We start from the raw sequence: 20,969 nt of genomic DNA on the forward strand, positions 1-20,969 counted from the left end.
ATATATATCTTGGGCAACTTCACACTCGTATAGGTGGTTTTCACTAGGATAAAGTGAGCCACTTTGGTCAAACGATCCACTACTACCCAGATAGAATCATATCCTGATCGTGTCCTGGGTAATCCGGTGATGAAATCCATGCCAAGCTTATCCCACTTCCATTCGGGTATCGGCATAGGCTGCAGTAATCCTGCTCGCTTCTGATGTTCTGCCTTCACTCTCTGACATACATCACATATGGCTACGTACTCGGCAATATCCTTCTTCATACCAGTCCACCAGAAACGCTCCTTTAAATCCGAATACATTTTGGTGTTTCCTGGGTGTATCGAGTATGGCGAGTCATGAGCTTCCTGTAGTATTAACTTCCTGATTTCTGCATTATTGGGTACATATACACGGTCCTCAAATCATAAAGTGTCGTGCTCATCCTCACGAAAACCTTTGGCTTTTCCTTTGCTCATCTTCTCCTTTACCTCAGCAATCTCTTTATCATCCTTTTGAGCTTCTCGAATCTTTCCCAATAATGTTGACTGTTCCTCCATTGTTGCGACAAAACCTCTAGGGACTATCTCCAAGCGAAGCTCCCTAAGATATTTGACTAACTCCTGTGGAAATCCTCCGCTTACGAGGGTATTTGCATAACAATTCCGGCTCAAAGCGTCTTCTACGACATTGGCCTTGCCTGGATGATAGTGTAGCTTCATATCATAATCCTTTATAAGCTCCAACCATCTCCTTTCTCTGAGATTCAGCTCATTCTGTGTGAAAATGTACTTCAAACTTTTGTGACCCGTGTATACATCACAACGGTTTCCAATAAGAAAATGTCTCCAGGTCTTGAGTGCATGAACTACAGCTGCTAACTCCAAATCATGTGTGGTATAATTCAATTCATGCGGTCGAAGCTGATGTGAGGCATATGAAACAACTCTTCCGTCCTGCATAAGTACACCTCCAAGTCCTAAGCGAGAAGAATCGCAATACACTTGGAAATCCTTGCGCATATCTGGCAAAATCAGCACTGGGATGTAACCAAAAGTTTCTTCAACTCCTGAAAACTTGCCTCACATTCATCTGTCCATTTGAACTTAGTGTCCTTCTTCAACAACTCCATCATGGGCTTTGCAATCTTGGAGAAATTCTCAATGAATCTCCGGTAGTATCCTGCGAGTCCAGGAAAACTGCAGATCATCCCTACCGAGGTGGGTGCTAGCCAATCAGTGACTGACTGCACTTTGTTAGGGTCTACTGCTATACCTTCTCCTGATATAACATGTCCAAGAAATCCAACTTCTTTCAACCAAAACTAACATTTGCTGAACTTGGCATAAAGCTGATGTTCCCCGAGTTTCTCGAGAACTAAACGCAAATGCTCCTAGTGTTCCTCTTCATTCTTCGAGTATACCAAAATATCATCAATGAACACCACAAAAAACTTATCCAAGAACTCCATGAACACCTTATTCATCATACTCATGAAATAGGCAGGGGCATTTGTCAATCCAAAAGACATGACCGTGTACTCATATAGCCCGTACCTTGTGGTGAAAGCTGTCTTGGGTATATCCTTTTCTCAGATCTTCAGCTGGTGGTATCCTGATCGCAGGTCGATCTTGGAAAATACTTTAGATCCTTGCAGCTGGTCAAACAGATCGTTGATCATCGGTAGTGGGTATTTGTTTTTGATTGTCGCTTCATTCAACGCACGATAATCAACAACCATTCTCAAAGATCCATCCTTCTTCTCAACAAGTAGCAGTGGGGCTCCCCATGGCGACGAACTTCATCGAATGTAACCTTTCTCCAATAACTCCTTAACCTGCTTCTTAATCTCCTCCAGATCATTTGCGGGCATCCGGTATGGTCTCTTTGATATAGGTCCGGTGCCTGGCAACAACTCTATCAAAAATTCAATGTCTCGATCCGGCGGCATGCCTGGTAGTTCCTATGGAAATACATCTGGATAATCCTTCACTACAAGCACTTCCTCCTGAACAACTCCTGAGAGGGAATTTACTTGGGTCCTCCTTGGCGCATGTAACGCCCCTATACCGATGTGCCAGGTGTCCTCCAGTTATTCGCTGTTGTTGCCTTGTCATTGCTTGCGTGTCATGCATTGCATATCATGTCATCATGTGCATTTCATTTGCATACATGTTCGTCTCATGCATCCGAGCATTTTCCCCGTTGTCCGTTTTGCAATCCGGCGCTCCTATGTCACCCGGTGTCCCTTTCTACCTCTTTTCGTGTGCGGGTGCTAAACGTTTTCGGATTGGACCGAGACTTGTCATGCGGCCTTGGTTTACTACCGGTAGACCGCCTGTCAAGTTTCGTGCCATTTGGACTTTGTTTGATACTCCAACGGTTAACCGAGGGACCGAAAAGGCCTCGTGTGTGCTGCAGCTCAACACCCCTCCAAAGTGGCCCAAAACCCACCTAAACCTGTTCCATCATCTAGAGCATTCGATCATGATCGCATGGCCGCAAAACGCACCTCATTTGGAGCTTCCTAGCTCCCTCTACCTATAAATATGTCTCCCTCCCGGAATTTTCGCGCAGTCCAAACCCTAGCCATCTCCCTCCTCGCGCCGCCGGACACGTCCATCCCGCGCCGGACATGTCCGCCGGACGCGTCACTCCAGCGAATCAGACGCCGCCACGTGGCTTCCTCCGCCGCCCGAACCAACCAGGCGCCGCCACCTCACCCGCGCCGGCCCTCCTCTCTCTCCTCCCCACCGCCCGGCCCGCCGGGGCCCGAGGCCGGCCCGCCTCGGGTCGAACGCCGCTGCTGCCTGGGCCTGATCTGGGCGCCGAGCCCCACCGCGCCTGGATCCCGCAGCTCTGTCGCCGCTCCGCGTCATGCCTCCCGCCAGCAAGCTCTCGCCGGAATCCCCACCGAGCCGCCGCCGCAGAACTCCAAGCTCGTCGCCCCGCCGACTCTTCCTCATCTCCGGCCAGGACCGGCCAGCCGTTGTTCGGATCCGACAGATCCCGCTGTTCACCGGACCTCCCCGACCTCCCCGCTCATCGCCGGAGTCTTCGGCCGCCGCCTCGGTGTCCCCGACCTCGCCGGAGCCAGATCCACCCCGCATGGATGAGATCCACCGGGAGTCCAACCAAACGGCCTCCCCGCGCCCCGATCCACTCCGTCCCGGATCCCTCCATCCCGCGTTGACTTTCGCGGAGGTAAAAATTTCACAAAGTCTTGATATTTTCCTGATTCATATGCCTCTATTCATCATGCCATAACTCATCATCTGTGGCTCCGTTTTGAGCGTGTAGCATATCAAAATGTTCGCCTCGATGAGTACATCATTTCATATCATTGCATCATTTTCATTTGAGCTCATATTGATGCCCAAAATGCTGTTGGAAGAGGGCTATGTGGTGAATTTGTCAGATCTGTTTCAGCAAATAGCATTTTGTCATTTTTGCCATGATTAATGTGTGCATGCTATGATCCTGAGCTCTACATGTGTTTTTTTATATGCCATGCCATCTTTACAGGGGTGCTTTCCATGTATTTTTTTTGATATTTGTGGTTACTAGCACAAGCTTCGAAAGTAGCATAATCGTTAATGCTGATTTCAAGGACTTAGAATTTCACCAAGTCCTTATCCTGATTTTGTTGTTATGCCATATGTTCATGTTGTTTCCTAGTGACCCGTGCCTCTTTTGAGGATGATCAGTAAGGATGTTTTGTTAACATTGTGGTGCTCTATCCATCCATGTCTTTGTTTTCATTTATGGAGCACCCTAGCTTGAGTCAATCAAGCTCTTCGTTTGCTATAAAATGTTCCTGGCAGATTGTTAACTTGTTTAGCGATTTTGCCGAGATTGTTGCTATTGATCCCTGCACACTATGTTGTTGTTCTTCCCATTTCTAGCTTCTATGCCATGTCTTCTTGATGGGTGTATGCTTAGTTTGTCATGCCATACTCTGTAGTGAGTGCATCGAGTTCGTAAACATGCCTACTCGTTAACTCATTTGCCATGCTCCAGTTTTTCACTAAGTCTGTATCTGTTTATGTTTTTGCCATGTTCACATGCTTGCAATTGTATTTTCTGATCCCTTTTGGCTCAAGGTCACTAAGGGACTTTTGTTAAGTGCTTTGAGTAGCTTCATGCCATGCCTTGCTTTGCCATGTTAAGTTCCTGTAGCTTGTAGTTTTCATGCTCTAAAGTGTGCTTCCTGATGATAAATTCCAGACTTGTGTTAATTTCACTAAGTCTGAAACCTGTTATCATTTGCACTTTTGCCATGCTTGTTTGAACCTGTTAATGGATGAATTAGCCATAGCTCAGTGTTCATCTGGTCAAGCATCTTGAGTGGATCCCTGCCATTTATTTTTTTCTTATGATTGAGTGCTCTAGCATAATTATCTTGATGCATTTATATGGCCCCTTGCTGTTTATCGCAGACCAGTGCCATATTTGTTTTGCTTGCCATTTCCAAACCGTGGATCCGATTCCGGCGATCTTTATATCGATTTCAACTGAAATCATATCACCTTTCCAGTGGCACTCTTGGATTTGCAAGTTGAGGCCAGGTTCAATCATTCCTTTCCATATCATTCATATGCATCACTCCTGGACTCGTTCTTCTTCCTTGCGGGATTTCAGGCAAGATGACCATACCCTCGAAATCACTTCTATCTTTGCTTGCTAGATGCTCGCTCTTTTGCTATGCCTATGCTACGATACCTACAACTTTCTTATCATGCCTCCCATATTTTTGAGCCAAGCCTCTAACCCACCTTGTCCTAGCAAACCATTGTTTGACTATGTTACCGCTTTGCTCAGCCCCTCTTATAGCGTTGTTAGTTGCAGGTGAAGATTGGAGCTTGCTCCATGTTTGGAACAAGGATATTTTTTTGGTATATCACAATATCTCTTATTTAATTAATGCATCTATATACTTGGTAAAGGGTGGAAGGCTCGGCCTTATGCCTGGTGTTTTGTTCCACTCTTGCCGCCCTAGTTTCCGTCATATCGGTGTTATGTTCCCGGATTTTGCATTCCTTACACGGTTGGGTTATAATGGGAACCCCTTGACAGTTCGCCTTGAATAAAACTCCTCAAGCAATGCTGAACCTTGGTTTTACCATTTGCCACCTAGCCTTTTCTTTCCCTTGGGTTCTGCAGACTCAAGGGTCATCATTATTTTAACCCCCCCGGGCCAGTGCTCCTCTGAGTGTTGGTCCAACCTGTCAGCCGCCGGTGGCCACCAGGGGCAACTCTGGGCTGGCCTACCGGAAGTTTGGACAATCTGAGTGTGCCCTGAGAACGAGATATGTGCAGCTCCTATCGGGATTTGTCGGCACATTCGGGTGGTGTTGCTGGACTTGTTTTACCATTTCGAAATGTCTTGTAACCGGGATTCCGAGTCTGATCGGGTCTTCCCGCTAGAAGGAATATCCTTGGTTGACCGTGAGAGCTTGTGATGGGCTAAGTTGGGACACCCCTGCAGGGATTTGAACTTTCGAAAGCCGTGCCCGTGGTTATGGGCAGATGGGAATTTGTTAACGTCCGGTTGTAGAAAACCTGAAGTTGACCTTAATTAAAATACATCAACCGCGTGTGTAACCGTGATGGTCTCTTTCTAGCGGAGTCCGGGAAGTGAACACGGTGTTGGAGTGATGCTTAACGTAGGTTGTTCTAGGATCACTTCTTGATCATACTTTCCCGACCGTGCTTTTGCCTTCTCTTCTCGGTCTCTTTTGCGTATATGTTAGCCACCAAATATGCTAGTCGCTTGCTGCAGCTCCACCTCATACCTTTACCTTACCCATAAGCTTAAATAGTCTTGATCGCGAGGGTGTAAGATTGCTGAGTCCCCGTGACTCACAGATACTTCCAAAACTAGCTTGCAGGTGCCGTTGAACCGTGCAGATGACGCAACCAAGCTCAAGGAGGAGCTTGATGAAGATCTTGTCCTTTGTGTTGTTTCGTTCCAGTTGATCAGTAGTGGAGCCCAGTCGGGACGATCGGGAATCTGTGCAGCATTTTGGGTATTCTTCTTTTATTTTGGTTCCATAGTCAGACCTTGATTGTATCTGGATGATGTAATGTTTTATTCATGTAATTGTGTGAAGTGGCGATTGTAAGCCAACTATGTATCTCTTTCCCTTATGTATTACATGGGTTGTGTGAAGATTACCTCACTTGCGACATTGCTTTCAATGCGGTTATGCCTCTAAGTCGTGCTTCGACACGTGGGAGATATAGCCGCATCGAGGGCTACAAGTTGGTATCAGAGCCTTCCCCGACCTTAGGAGCCCCCTGCTACATCGAATCGCTGGCGTTATTGAGTCTAGAAATGTTTTGAGTCATTTAGGATTTACATATATCGGAGAGTTAGGACTTCTTTTTACTCCTCAGTCCCTTCGTCGCTCTGGTGAGGCATCCTGACGTAGAGTTTTGACTCTTCTCTTCTCAAATTTCACTAAATTTTTTTAGGATCACGCGGGTATCTTGGAATCGTTCCGATCGATTTGTGACGAGAACATTGTTCTTGGTGCCTCCTATCATTTAGGGGTTGTGGCAGTGTCTCGGAGAGTTGAGCTCCGAGGTGTTGTCGTCACAATTCTATCGTTGCAGTTTTGGAATACCTGAGTTTAGTTTCGCGGACATCGAAAATCTCTTTTATGCAGTTGTTGGTGAGATAACCTTGACGCCACCTAGTACTGGGGCGGGAGTTCGGGAGTATTGCCATAACTTGTATAACGGATGCTTTTCGAAGGTTGAGGTAGACGATTTCCGAAGGTTTCTTGGTTATGTGTTGAAGGATGGATACAGCTGGATGTAGGATTTGTTAGTTTTGGGTGAGATATTATGCTTCCCCTGTATCCCCAACACCTGATTGCATAACCGAAAAATTTCGGGAGTTTATAAGTGGGAATTCAAGTAGCTCTTAGGATATCTTCCGACAGATGTATGATATGAAATTGGGGTTCGACGTCTAGTGGTCCGCCTATTCACGGTCGGTTTTACAGTGGTCTCGTTGTGTCTTAAAGAGTCCTTGGCTATGCCGACTCGGGGACGCTTCGTATGTCATGTGCACTGCCTTGTACATGATGGTGCTGTACGATCGAGCCCGTGTAGGCCCCACCACGAAAACTTCGGACAAAATCTCTATCATATGTTTGTTCCGGCTTATTCTGCAAGCCAATCCTTTTATTTTTGTTTTGAGTTGTGGTATTCGAGTTGCTTCGAAGTCAAATGTTGATTCCATACCTTCCCCAAATGGTGTTCTCATACTCCGATGTGAATACCAATCCTTCTTGATCATCAAGATTGTTTTGTCAATCCTTTTTAACCGGCGTGCCTCTCTTCAAGTGGATCCGATCATTTCAACATCCGCAAGACCAAGTATCAGTTCTTCTCAACGGTGTTTGTTTCATCCGTCTCCAAGTTGCTTTTGTTTTTCCCGCCCTCCCTCCCTTGTTTCCTTCAAGGACTCATAATTCTTAATCATTTATCATGTTATTGATGTGAATCCTCTCCATTTTTTCCGTGAATGCTCTTATCCGGTGATTCTCAGAAAGATTCTAACGGACCTTCAAGTTCATCGTTCTTCGTTCTTTTTCTTCTCCGATGGATTCAAGTCAAGTTTTGTTGATCATACCTTTTTCCTCGTTTCAATGCTTTCTCATGCCAGTGCACCTCATTATCATTCCACTTCTCGCTATTTATTATTCCGGAGTGCTGAAGATATCTCGAAGATTCGTGTTTCCACTCTACATTTGTTCAAGCTCTTTCGAGGATGTTCCCTCATTCAAGTCATTTAATTCAACCAGTGCTTTCTCTCTTTTGAATTGTTCAACTGTGTATCTTTTGAGTGGGCCCTAACCCACAGGTCTTTTCCCAGAATCTTACCTAAATCTTCTTATTTCCCGGAGCTATCCTCAAATTCTTTCAAAGTTTGACGTAAGAATGAATTGTCATCAGTCAAGTGCCTTTATCCAAGATCTTTCAAATTCTTTTCATCGTTGGCTGAACTTTTCCATTTTTCTTCATTACGGAGTGCTTGAACAATTCTTCGTGGTGTGTTCCATTGTAATTCTCAGAATTTGAAGACTAAAGAAGAGTTTTACATCCATATCTTATCCATTCTCTCAGAGATTTGTGGCTCTAGTTCGAGACCATCCTCTCATAATTGTTTTGATTGTGAAAATCCTTTTCACCCTGTAACGCCCCGAGACCGTTGTGCCAGGTGTCCTCCAGTTATTCGCTGTTGTTGCCTTGTCATTCGCTTGCGTGTTGCATCTTGCCATGTCATCATCTGCATTGCATCATCATGTTTTTGAAACTTGCATCCGTTCGGGTTCTCCGAGTTCTCTCCGTTGTCCGTTCTGAGCCCAACCACACTTGCACGCGCCCGTGACATGTCCGAGATAGTATTTTATAAGTGGCCGGAAAATGTTCTCGGAATGGGATGAAACTTGGCGTGCGGTCTTATTATAGTGTAGACAGAGCGCCTGTCAAGTTTCGTCGCATACGGACCTCGTTTGATAGCCCAACCGTTATATATATAGCGGCACCGTTGCTGGTATTTTCGTCGGACGTTTTCGGTCTTCGGAATACCGTGTCGGGCTGCAGTTCTTTTCTCTCCTCTCAGTCCAACCCTCCTACACAGCCCGAGTCCAGCCCACTAAACCCCCCTCCGACCGGAACCGTTCGATTACGATCGGAGGGCTCCGAAACCCCCCTAACCCTAGCCCCTTCTCTATATATATACACCTTCCCTAGCCCATTTTTGGACAAACCTAGCCTAAACCTATCCCCTACCTCTAGCCAGCCGCAATCCCCACCTCCTCCTCGAATTCCGTGCACATCCAGCCTCCCACCGCCACTTGGCGCCGCCGCCGCCGCGCCCCGGACCAATCCGGGCGTGCCACGTCGCCCCTGGCCGTCTCCAGCCACCCCTGGGCCGCCATGTGGCGTCGCCACCTCACCCCAGCGCTCCCCACCGCCGCTGGCCCTGCGAGCCCTGCCGCGGCCCACCTGAGCCCATCTGGGGCTCGGGACAGCCCCCGCGTCGCCTCCCGCTCCCTCGTCCCCGAGCTCTAGGGGAGGGAGCTCCCGCACCAGGCCCCGTCGGCGTCCTCGCCGGAGCAGCAACGAGCTCCACCAGGTCGACCCCGTCCCTCTCCTCTCCCTTTTCTCTCTCTTCTCTTTTTCTCTCCCTGACCTCTCTGCGCTTCCACGTGGTCAGCGCCGCCACCAGGGCTCCCTCGCCAACGCCCACGACGAACCGCCGTTGGATCCTGCCAGAATGGACCCGGCGCGACCAGATCCGGCCATCCCCATGTCTCCGCGACCTCCCCGCCGTTGCCGTGCCCTCGCCGGCGTGCGCCGTCGCCGCCGTCTCTGCCTTTCGGTTCGTGCGGGCACGAGGAGGAAGAGCGCCTCTCGTGTGGGCCCCGCGTGGGCCGATGCGCCCCAAGGCCCAGCTCCCGGCCCAGTCGCCCGGCCTGCTGTTTCCACCGCCTTGGGCAAAGGCCCACTGGGTGAGAACCCCACTGTGCACTGTTGGCCCAGTCCGATTCGGCCCGCCTCTGTTTTTTTTCCAGATCTACAATTTGTCTATTTTTCCAGAGGAGAGCATTTTTGCAGGAAAACCCTTGTGGATCATGCATATAATAACTCATGAACCGTGCATCGGATCTAAATAAGTTATATATGAAACTTGCTTAGAATTTTTTCTAGATTCATAATATCCAACTTTCATCTATGTTTGAAATGTTTAAAATGTTGTTTGATTAAATTTGCTCCTATGCCATGTTAAAATGCTTTAATCCATAACTAATTAACCGTAACTCCGAATTTAATAAACTTTATATGTAAATGGGGTAGAATTTTGCCTAGTTTAACATGGTGGCATCATCTTACATGTTTAATAACTATAAAATATGGTTTAGGGCAGAACAGGACCAAACCTAATATATGCATATGAGGAGTTTCCGGAATTGTTGGTCGTTGTTTCCGGCCTCATTGAAACTTGACTAGATAGGTAGTTTTACTTTGCTTCACCCTCTTGCCATGTTTGACAACATTTAATATTGTTGGGTACATAAACGAGATCGAACTAAATAACTTGAATGTGGTGTTTCGTCAATATGCAACCCATTGCATATTGAGCTCCACTTAATTTGTAGGATTGTTTGTGCACTTTGCCATGCCATGCCTCATTAAACCGGACATGCATCATACTTGTTTGCACATCGTTCCATGATTATGTGATGGTTGTTTACTATGTTGTTTGCTTCTTTCCGGTGTTGCTTCTTCGGGTTGGTTCCGATAACGTCGCATTTGTGAGGATCCGTTCGACTACGTCCGTTTGTCTTCTTCATGGACTCGTTCTTCTTCCTTGCGGGATTTCAGGCAAGATGACCATACCCTCGAAATCACTTCTATCTTTGCTTTGCTAGATGCTCGCTCTTTTGCTATGCCTATGCTGCGATACCTACCACTTGCTTATCATGCCTCCCATATTGTTAAACCAAGACTCTAACCCACCTTGCCCTAGCAAACCGTTGTTTGGCTATGTTACCGCTTTGCTCAGCCCCTCTTATAGCGTTGTTAGTTGCACGCGAAGATTGAAGTTTGTTCCTTGTTGGAACATGGAGATGTTGTTCCTTGTTGGAACATGTTTACTTGTTGGGATATCACAATATATCTTATTTATTTAATGCATCTATATACTTGGTAAAGGGTGGAAGGCTCGGCCTTATGCCTGGTGTTTTGTTCCACTCTTGCCACCCTAGTTTCCGTCATATCGGTGTTATGTTCCCGGATTTTGCGTTCCTTACGCGGTTGGGTAATAATGGGAACCCCTTGACAGTTCGCCTTGAATAAAACTCCTCCAGCAATGCCCAACCTTGGTTTTACCATTTGCCACCTAGCCTTTTCTTTCCCTTGGGTTCTGCAGACTCAAGGGTCATCATTATTTTAACCCCCCGGGCCAGTGCTCCTCTGAGTGTTGGTCCAACCTGTCAGCTGCCGGTGGCCACCAGGGGCAACTCTGGGCTGGCCTAACCGTACCTAAGACAATCTGAGTGTGCCCTGAGAAAGAGATATGTGCAGCTCCAATCGGGATTTGTCGGCACATTCGGGCGATGTTGCTGGTTTAGTTTTACCCTGTCGAAATGTCTTGTAGAACTGGGATACCGAGTCTGATCGGAATGTCTCGGGAGGAGGTCTATTCCTTCGTTGACCGTGAGAGCTTGTCATGGGCTAAGTTGGGACACCCCTGCAGGGATTTGAACTTTCGAAAGCCGTGCCCGCGGTTATGGGAAGATGGTAATTTGTTAACGTCCGGTTGTAGAAAACCTGAAGTTGACCTTAATTAAAATGAATCAACAACGTGTGTTACCGTGATGGTCTCTTTCCGGCGGAGTCCGGGAAGTGAACACGGTGTTGGAGTTATGCTTGACGTAGGTTGTTCTAGGATCACTTCTTGATCATAGTTTCTCGACCGTGCATTGCCTTCTCTTCTCGCTCTCATTTGCGTATGTTAGCCACCATATATGCTAGTCGCTTGCTGCAGCTCCACCTCTTACCTTTACCTTACCCATAAGCTTAAATAGTCTTGATCGCGAGGGTGCGAGATTTCTGAGTCCCCGTGACTCACAGATACTTCCAAAATCAGCTTGCAGGTGCCGATGAGTCCGTACAGATGACGCAACCCAGCTCAGGGGGAGCTCGATGAAGATCTTGTCCTTGTGTTGTTTCGTTCTAGTTGATCAGTAGTGGAGCCCAGTCGGGACGATCGGGGATCTGTGTAGCATTTGGGGTAGTCTTCTTTTATTTTGGCTCCGTAGTCGGGCCTTGTTTGTATTTGGATGATGTAATGCTTTATTCATGTAATTGTGTGAAGTGGCGATTGTAAGCCAACTATGTATCTCTTTCCCTTATGTATTACATGGGTTGTGTGAAGATTACCTCACTTGCGACATTTCTTTCAATGCGGTTATGCCTCTAAGTCGTGCTTCGACACGTGGGAGATATAGCCGCATCGAGGGCGTTTCATGTTGGTAATCAGAGCCTTCCCCGACCTTAGGAGCCCCCACTACTTGATCGTTTTTAGCAGCCGCTGTTGAGTCTAGAAAAATGTTTTGAGTCATTTAGGAATTATATATCGGAGAGTTTAGGAATTCTTTTTACTCCCCAGTCTCCTCATCGCTCTGGTAAGGCATCCTGACGTAGAGTTTTGACTCTTCTCTTCTCAAATTTCACTAAAACTTTTTTTAGGATCACACGGGTATCTTGGAATCGTTCCGATGGTTTTGTGACGAGAACATTGTCTTGGTGCCTCCTGTCAGGGGTTTTGTGGCAGTGTCCCGGGGAGTTGAGGTCCGAGGTGTTGTCATCATAATTTTATCATTGCAATTCTGGAATACCTGAGTTTAGTACGCCGACATCGAAAATCTCTTTTATGCAGTTCGTTGGTGAGATAACCTTGACGCCACCCAGTACTGGGGCGGGAGTTCGGGAGTATTGCCATAACTTGTATAACGGATGCTTTTCGAAGGTTGAGGTAGATGATTTCCGAAGGTTTCTTGGTTATGTGTTGAAGGATGGATACAGCTAGATGTAGGATTTGCTAGTTTTGGGTGAGATATTATGCTTCCCCTGTATCCCCAACACCTGATTGCATATCCGGAAAGGTTCGGGAGTTTCATAGGTGGGAATTCAAGTAGCTCTTAGGATATCTTTCCGACGGATGTATGATATGAAATTGGGGTTCGACGTCTAGTGGTCCGCCTATTCACGGTCGGTTTTACAGTAGTCTCATTGTGTCTTAAAGAGTCCTTGGCTATGCCGACTTGGGGACGCTTCGTATGTCATGTGCACTGCCTTGTACATGATGGTGCTGTATGATCGAGCCCGTGTAGGCCCCACCACGAAAACTTTGGGCGAAATCTCTATCATATGTTTGTTCCGGCTTATTCTGCAAGCCAACCCTTTGTTTTTGTTTTGAGTTGTGGTATTCGAGTTTCTTCGAAGTCAAATGTTGATTCCATACCTTCTCTAAACGGTGTTCTCATATTTCTATGGGAATACTAATCCTTCTCAATCATCGAGCTTGTCATCTAAATTTCTTCTCAACCGATGTACTTCTCTTCAAGTGGATCAGATCATTTCAACAACCGCAAGATCAAGTATCAGTTCTTCTCAACGGTGTTTGTTTCATCCGTCTCCAAGTTGCCTTTGTTTTCCCACCCACCCACCCTTTTTCCTCAAGGACTCAGATTTCTTAATCAAGTATCCTTTTATTCTTGTGAAGTCTCTCCATCCTTTTCCGTCAATATTCTTATCCGGTGATTCTCATGAAGATCCTAACGGAGCTTCAAGTTATCATTCTTTGTTTCTTCTCTTCTCCGGTGGATTCAAGTCAAGATTTGTCGATTATATCCCCTTTCCTCATTTCAAATACCTTCTCTTGACGGTGCTACTCATATTCATTCATTTCTCGCTATTCAATTGTTCCGGAGTGCTGAAGATGTCTCGAAGATTCGTGTTTCCACTCTTAATCCGTTCAAGCTATTTTGAGGATGTTATCTAATTCAAACCATTTAACTCAACCGGTGTTTTCTCTTTTAAATAGTTCAACGGTGTATCTTTTGAGTGGGCCCTAACCCACAGGTCTTTCCCAGGATCTTACCTGACTCTTCTAATTTCCGGAGTTATTCTCATATTCATCTCAAAGTTTGACGTAAGAATGATTTATCATCAGTCAAATGCTTTTCTTCAAGATCTTTCAAATTCTTTTCATCGTTGGCTCAACTTTTCCATTCTTCATTCCGGAGTGTCTCAATAATTCATGGTGGTGTCTCTCATCGTCTTTCATAACACTTGAAGACCGAAGAAGAATTTTACCTCCATATCTTGCTCCATTCTCTTCAAGATTCATGATTCTAGCTTGTTGCCATCCTCTCATAGTTGTTTTTGGATTGTGAGAATTCTTTTCAACTATCCGGAGCAAATTCAAGAGTCTTCTCAATTTGTTATCCAGAATCCATCTTTTCAAATATTATTCATTCTCAGCTTTCAGCTCTCGTTCTTCAATCTTACCGGTGCTTCGTTCAAGTGATCTTTAATCAGTTCATGATCCCTTCGTTCTCATGTATCTAGTTTCTCTCAAGCATCTTCGTTCATCTGCAAATTCTTCCCGGTGATTCGTTATCTTTTATTCGTTCATTTTCAATTCTTACGGTGGTTCGTTCAAGAGTTTTCTTCCTTCGTGTATCATATCTATGCATTCGTGCTTTTCAAATTCTACCAGTGGATCGTTGAACATTTTCTCAAGTTTGCGCTATATCTATCTTAATCTTTCTACGAGGATAAGTAGTATGCCAAATCCGTTGCTTGTTAGCAATTAAATTGTTGAAGGATACGCATAACCTAATTCTTATTCTTGTTCCATCCAAGTGATTAATTCCTTTTTCCGGAGTGGTTCATCATATCATATTCTCAGTTCGAGATGCTTTATCTTTCCTTTCCCGGAGTTCCAAGCTCTAATTATCACGGAGATCCATCTAAACCATTGCAAGGATTCACCTTGTGTTTTCAATTTCTCTTTCTTTTTATTCTTTTGTTACCGGAGTTCTTCATGGAGGCTCTACATGATGGTTCATCAAGGATTTATTTCCGTCTAGAAGTTTTTCATTGAGTTTCTTTTCTAAGGAGCTCAAGCTTTCTTCATCTTGCAATCCGGAGTGCATTTCTTTCTACCATATCATTGGAGGTGGTTTTACATCATTCTTGATATTTGAGTTCATGTTTCATGATTCACAGGTTGTTAAGAATGGGGTATTGTAAATCCATCAATCTCTTCATTGGAGTTATCTTGGGTTATATTTCACCTAAAACTTTCCCTAAGGATTGTTGCTAATTATGGTGCTTATAAAGGACCCAAGCTCTTCTTTATCCTCCCGGTGAGATAGCTTCTCGTCTCCTTGTTCTTATCAATCCAATTCTTTTTCCCGTGAATGGCAGGTTGTCACCTCATAACATAATTTTGAGATGTATTCTATTAGTCCATATCAAGCTTATCCTTTTCGTTGTTGATAACCCAACAACTTCGTTCTAGCTTTTGGTGTAAGCGTGCTCTCTCAAGACCTTGTTTTTTCTCCCCCGTTCATTCAGTTCCATTCTCTCACTTCTTCGGGAGGCATTGTGATGTTGCTTTCTTCAAACCTTCTTCTTGTTCTTGTCGGGATCATTTGCTCAAGTTCTTTTCGCCTTATCAAGTCTTGCATCCCTTCTCAACCGGAGTGCTGTTCGAATTTGTTCTTCCTTATTACTCTTCCCTACCGGAGTGCTTTCAACCTTGTTCTTCCTCGTTCCTCTTTCCTAACGGAGTGTTTTCCACTTTGTTCATCTCCGTTGTTTTATTCTTTTCAATTTGTTCAACCTCGCAAGGTTCTTAGGTTTGTCAAAGAAGAAACTTAGTTTTACCGCTTCTCTTTCTCTTCCGTTTTCCCTCCGGTGCCATTCTAGATCTCGGGACGAGATCCTCTCGTAGTGGCGGAGTGTTGTAACGCCCGAGACCGTTGTGCCAGGTGTCCTCCAGTTATTCGCTGTTATTGCCTTGTCATTCGCTTGCGTGTTGCATCTTTCCATGTCATCATCTGCATTGCATCATCATGTTTTCGAAACTTGCATCCGTCCGGGTTCTCCGAGTTCTCTCTGTTGTCCGTTCTGAGCCCAACCACACTTGCACGCGCCCGTGACATGTCCGAGATAGTATTTTATAAGTGGCCGGAAAATGTTCTCGGAATGGGATGAAACTTGGCATGCGGTCTTATTATAGTGTAGACAGAGCGCCTGTCAAGTTTCGTCGCATTCGGAGCTCGTTTGATAGCCCAACCGTTATATATATAGCGGCACCGTTGCCGGTATTTTCGTCGGACGTTTTCGGTCTTCGGAAACCCGTGTCGTGCTGCAGTTCTTTTCTCTCCTCTCAGTCCAACCCTCCTACACAGCCCGAGTCCAGCCCACTAAACCCCCCTCCGACCGAAACCGTTCGATTACGATCGGAGGGCTCCGAAACCCCCCTAACCCTAGCCCCTTCTCTATATATATACACCTTCCCTAGCCCATTTTTGGACAAACCTAGCCTAAACCTATCCCCTACCTCTAGCCAGCCGCAATCCCCACCTCCTCCTCGAATTCCGTGCACATCCAGCCTCCCACCGCCACTTGGCGCCGCCGCCGCCGCGCCCCGGACCAATCCGGGCGTGCCACATCGCCCCTGGCCGTCTCCAGCCACCCCTGGGCCGCCATGTGGCGTTGCCACCTCACCCCAGCGCTCCCCACCGCCGCCGGCCCTGCGAGCCCTGCCGCGGCCCACTTGAGCCCATCTGGGGCTCGGAACAGCCCCCGCGTCGCCTCCCGCTCCCTCGTCCCCGAGCTCCAGGGGAGGGAGCTCCCGCACCAGGCCCCGTCGGCGTCCTTGCCGGAGCAGCAACGAGCTCCACCAGGTCGACCCCGTCCCTCTCCTCTCCCTTTTCTCTCTCTTCTCTTTTTCTCTACCTGACCTCTCTGCACTTCCACGTGGTCAGCGCCGCCACCAGGGCTCCCTCGCCGACGCCCACGACAAACCGCCGTTGGATCCGGCCGGAATGGACCCGGCGCGACCAGATCCGGCCATCCCCATGTCCCCGCGACCTCCCCGCCGTTGCTGCGCCCTCGCCGGTGTGCGCCGTCGCCGCCGTCTCTGCCTTTCGGTTCGTGCGGGCACGAGGAGGAAGAGCGCCTCTCGTGTGGGCCCCGCGTGGGCCGATGCGCCCCAAGGCCCAGCTCCCGGCCCAGTCGCCCGGCCTGCTGTTTCCACCGCCTTGGGCAAAGGCCCACTGGGTGAGAACCCCGCTGTGCACTGTTGGCCCAGTCCGATTCGGCCCACCTCTGTTTTTTTTCAGATCTACAATTTGTCTATTTTTCCAGAGGAGAGCATTTTTGCAGGAAAACCCTTGTGGATCATGCATATAATAACTCATGAACCGTGCATCGGATCTAAATAAGTTATATATGAAACTTGCTTAGAATTTTTTCTAGATTCATAATATCCAACTTTCATCTATGTTTGAAATGTTTAAAATGTTGTTTGATTAAATTTGCTCCTATGCCATGTTAAAATGCTTTAATTCATAACTAATTAACCGTAACTCCGAATTTAATAAACTTTATATGTAAATGGGGTAGAATTTTGCCTAGTTTAACATGGTGGCATCATCTTGCATGTTTAATAACTATAAAATATGGTTTAGGGCAGAACAGGACCAAACCTAATATATGCATATGAGGAGTTTCCAGAATTGTTGGTCGTTGTTTCCGGCCTCATTTAAACTTGACTAGATAGGTAGTTTTACTTTGCTTCGCCCTCTTGCCATGTTTGACAACATTTAATATTGTTGGGTACATAAACAAGATCGAACTAAATAACTTGAATGTGGTGTTTCGTCAATATGCAACCCGTTGCATATTGAGCACCACTTAATTTGTAGGATTGTTTGTGCACTTTGCCATGCCATGCCTCATTAAACTGGACATGCATCATACTTGTTTGCGCATCGTGCCATGATTATGTGATGGTTGTTTACTATGTTGTTTGCTTCTTTCCGGTGTTGCTTCTTCGGGTTGGTTCCGATAACGTCGCGTTTGTGAGGATCCGTTCGACTACGTCCGTTTGTCTTGTTCATGGACTCGTTCTTCTTCCTTGCGGGATTTCAGGCAAGATGACCATACCCTCGAAATCACTTCTATCTTTGCTTTGCTAGATGCTCGCTCTTTTGCTATGCCTATGCTGCGATACCTACCACTTGCTTATCATGCCTCCCATATTGTTGAACCAAGCCTCTAACCCACCTTGCCCTAGCAAACCGTTGTTTGGCTATGTTACCGCTTTGCTCAGCCCCTCTTATAGCGTTGCTAGTTGCAGGCGAAGATTGAAGTTTGTTCCTTGTTGGAACATGGAGATGTTGTTCCTTGTTGGAACATGTTTACTTGTTGGGATATCACAATATATCTTATTTATTTAATGCATCTATATAATTGGTAAAGGGTGGAAGGCTCGGCCTTATGCCTGGTGTTTTGTTCCACTCTTGCCGCCCTAGTTTCCATCATATCGGTGTTATGTTCCCGGATTTTGGGTTCCTTACGCGGTTGGGTAATAATGGGAACCCCTTGACAGTTCGCCTTGAATAAAACTCCTCCAGCAATGCCCAACCTTGGTTTTACCATTTGCCACCTAGCCTTTTCTTTCCCTTGGGTTCTGCAGACTCAAGGGTCATCATTATTTTAACCCCACCCCCCGGGCCAGTGCTCCTCTGAGTGTTGGTCCAACCTGTCAGCTGCCGGTGGCCACCAGGGGCAACTCTGGGCTGGCCTACCCGTACCTAAGACAATCTGAGTGTGCCCTGAGAAAGAGATATGTGCAGCTCCTATTGGGATTTGTCGGCACATTTGGGTGTTGTTGCTGGTTTAGTTTTACCCTGTCGAAATGTCTTGTAGAACCGGGATACCGAGTCTGATCGGAATGTCTCGGGAGGAGGTCTATTCCTTCGTTGACCGTGAGAGCTTGCCATGGGCTAAGTTGGGACACCCCTGTAGGGATTTGAACTTTTGAAAGCCGTGCCCGCGGTTATGGGTAGATGGGAATTTGTTAACGTCCGGTTGTAGAAAACCTGAAGTTGACCTTAATTAAAATGAATCAACAGCGTGTGTTACCGTGATGATCTCTTTCCGGCGGAGTCCGGGAAGTGAACACGGTGTTGGAGTTATGCTTGACGTAGGTTGTTCTAGGATCACTTCTTGATCATAGTTTTTCGACCGTGCATTGCCTTCTCTTCTCGCTCTCATTTGCGTATGTTAGCCACCATATATGCTAGTCGCTTGCTGCAGCTCCACCTCTTACCTTTACCTTACCCATAAGCTTAAATAGTCTTGATCGCGAGGGTGCGAGATTGCTGAGTCCCCGTGACTCACAGATACTTCCAAAACCAGCTTGCAGGTGCCGATGAGTCCGTACAGATGACGCAACCCAGCTCAGGGGGAGCTCGATGAAGATCTTGTCCTTGTGTTGTTTCGTTCTAGTTGATCAGTAGTGGAGCCCAGTCGGGACGATCGGGGATCTGTGTAGCATTTGGGGTAGTCTTCTTTTATTTTGGCTCCGTAGTCGGGCCTTGGTTGTATTTGGATGATGTAATGCTTTATTCATGTAATTGTGTGAAGTGGCGATTGTAAGCCAACTATGTATCTCTTTCCCTTATGTATTACATGGGTTGTGTGAAGATTACCTCACTTACGACATTGCTTTCAATGCGGTTATGCCTCTAAGTCGTGCTTCAACACGTGGGAGATATAGCCGCATCGAGGGCGTTTCACACCCATCCGGAGCTATTCAAGAGTAGTTTTCAGTTTTATTCTCTGAAGGCCATCATTTCGGGATTATTCATTCTAGCTTTCAGCTCTGATCCTCCTAATTTTACCGGTGCATCGATCAAATATCCTCTAATTAGTGCATGATCTCTTCGTTCTCTCATATATATAAATTCTCTCAAGCATCTTCATTCATTTGCTAATTCTTCTCGGTGTTTTCTTGATCTTCTCTTTTTTCATTTTTAATTCTTATGGTGCTTCGTTCAAGAGTTCTCGTCATTTGTTATCATATCAATTTATTCGTTGTTTTCAATCCTTCCGGTGGTTGAAGACCTTCTCAAGTTTATGTTATATCTCTCTTAATCTTTTCTTCGAGAATAAGTAATATGCCAAATCCGTTGCTTGTCATCAAATTTAAATTGGTGAAGGATAAGCATAATGTAATTCTTATTCTTGTTTCATCGAGTGTATTCAATTCCCGCTTTCCGGAGTGGTTCATCATATCACATTCTTGGTTCGAGATGTTTTATCTTTTATTTCCCAAGAGTTCCAAGCTTTCGCAATTACATCACCACGGAGGTCCATCTAAATCATTGCAAGGCTTCACCTTGTGTTTTCAACTTCTTTTTCCTTTCGTCTTTGTCATCTTTTGTTACCGGAGTTCTTCATGGATGTTCTACATGATAGTTTATCAAGGATTTAATTCCTTCTCGAAGTGTTCATCGAGATTCTTTTCAGAGGAGCTCAAGCATTCTTCATCGTGCAATCCGGAGTGTAATTTCTTTCTACTGTATTCTTTGGAGGTGGTATTATGTCATTCTTGATAATTTGAGTTCATGTTTCATGATTCACATGTTATTAAGAATTAGGTATTTTAAATCCATCAATCTCGTCATTGGAATTACCTTGGGTTATATTTCACCTAAAGCCTTCCCTAAGGTTTGTTGCTAATTATGGTGCTTATAAATGACCCGAGTTCTTCACTTATCCTCCCGGTGATATAAGCTTCTCGTCTCCTTGTTCATATCAATCCAATTCTTTTGCCATGAGGGGCAGGTTGTCACCTCATAATTTGAGATGTATTCCATAAGACCATATAAATCTTATCCTCTTTTCGTTGTTGATTTTCCAACAACTCCGATCGACCCTTCTCCTAAAGATGCCTTTTCAAGCTCTTTTGTGGCATAAGATGGCATTTTTCTTCTCCATTCTCCTATTTCAATTATCTATCTTCTATTCTTTTGTTTCAGAGGCATTGTGATGTTGCCCTCTTCAACCCATCTTTTTTTTCAGGATCGTGTTCTTTTCTTGGTTAATCCATTTAACCGGAGTGTTGTGCCTTTTTGCTCAAGTTCTTTTCGCCTTATCAAGCCTTGCGTCTCTTTTCAACCGGAGTGCTGCCCGAATTTGTTCTTCCTTGTTCCTCTTTTCTAACGGAGTGTTTTCAAGTTCATTCACCTCCGTTGTATTCTTTTCTCGAAATGGCTTAACCTTTTCAAGGGTCTTTGGTTTCACTCGTTTGTCAAAGAAGCAACTTAGTTTTACCTCTTCTCTTTCTCTTCCGTTGTCCCTCCGGTGCC

The sequence above is a fragment of the Triticum urartu genome, chromosome 4 (genome assembly GCF_003073215.2).
Source record: "Triticum urartu cultivar G1812 chromosome 4, Tu2.1, whole genome shotgun sequence".
NCBI classification, from domain to species: Eukaryota; Viridiplantae; Streptophyta; class Magnoliopsida; order Poales; family Poaceae; genus Triticum; species Triticum urartu.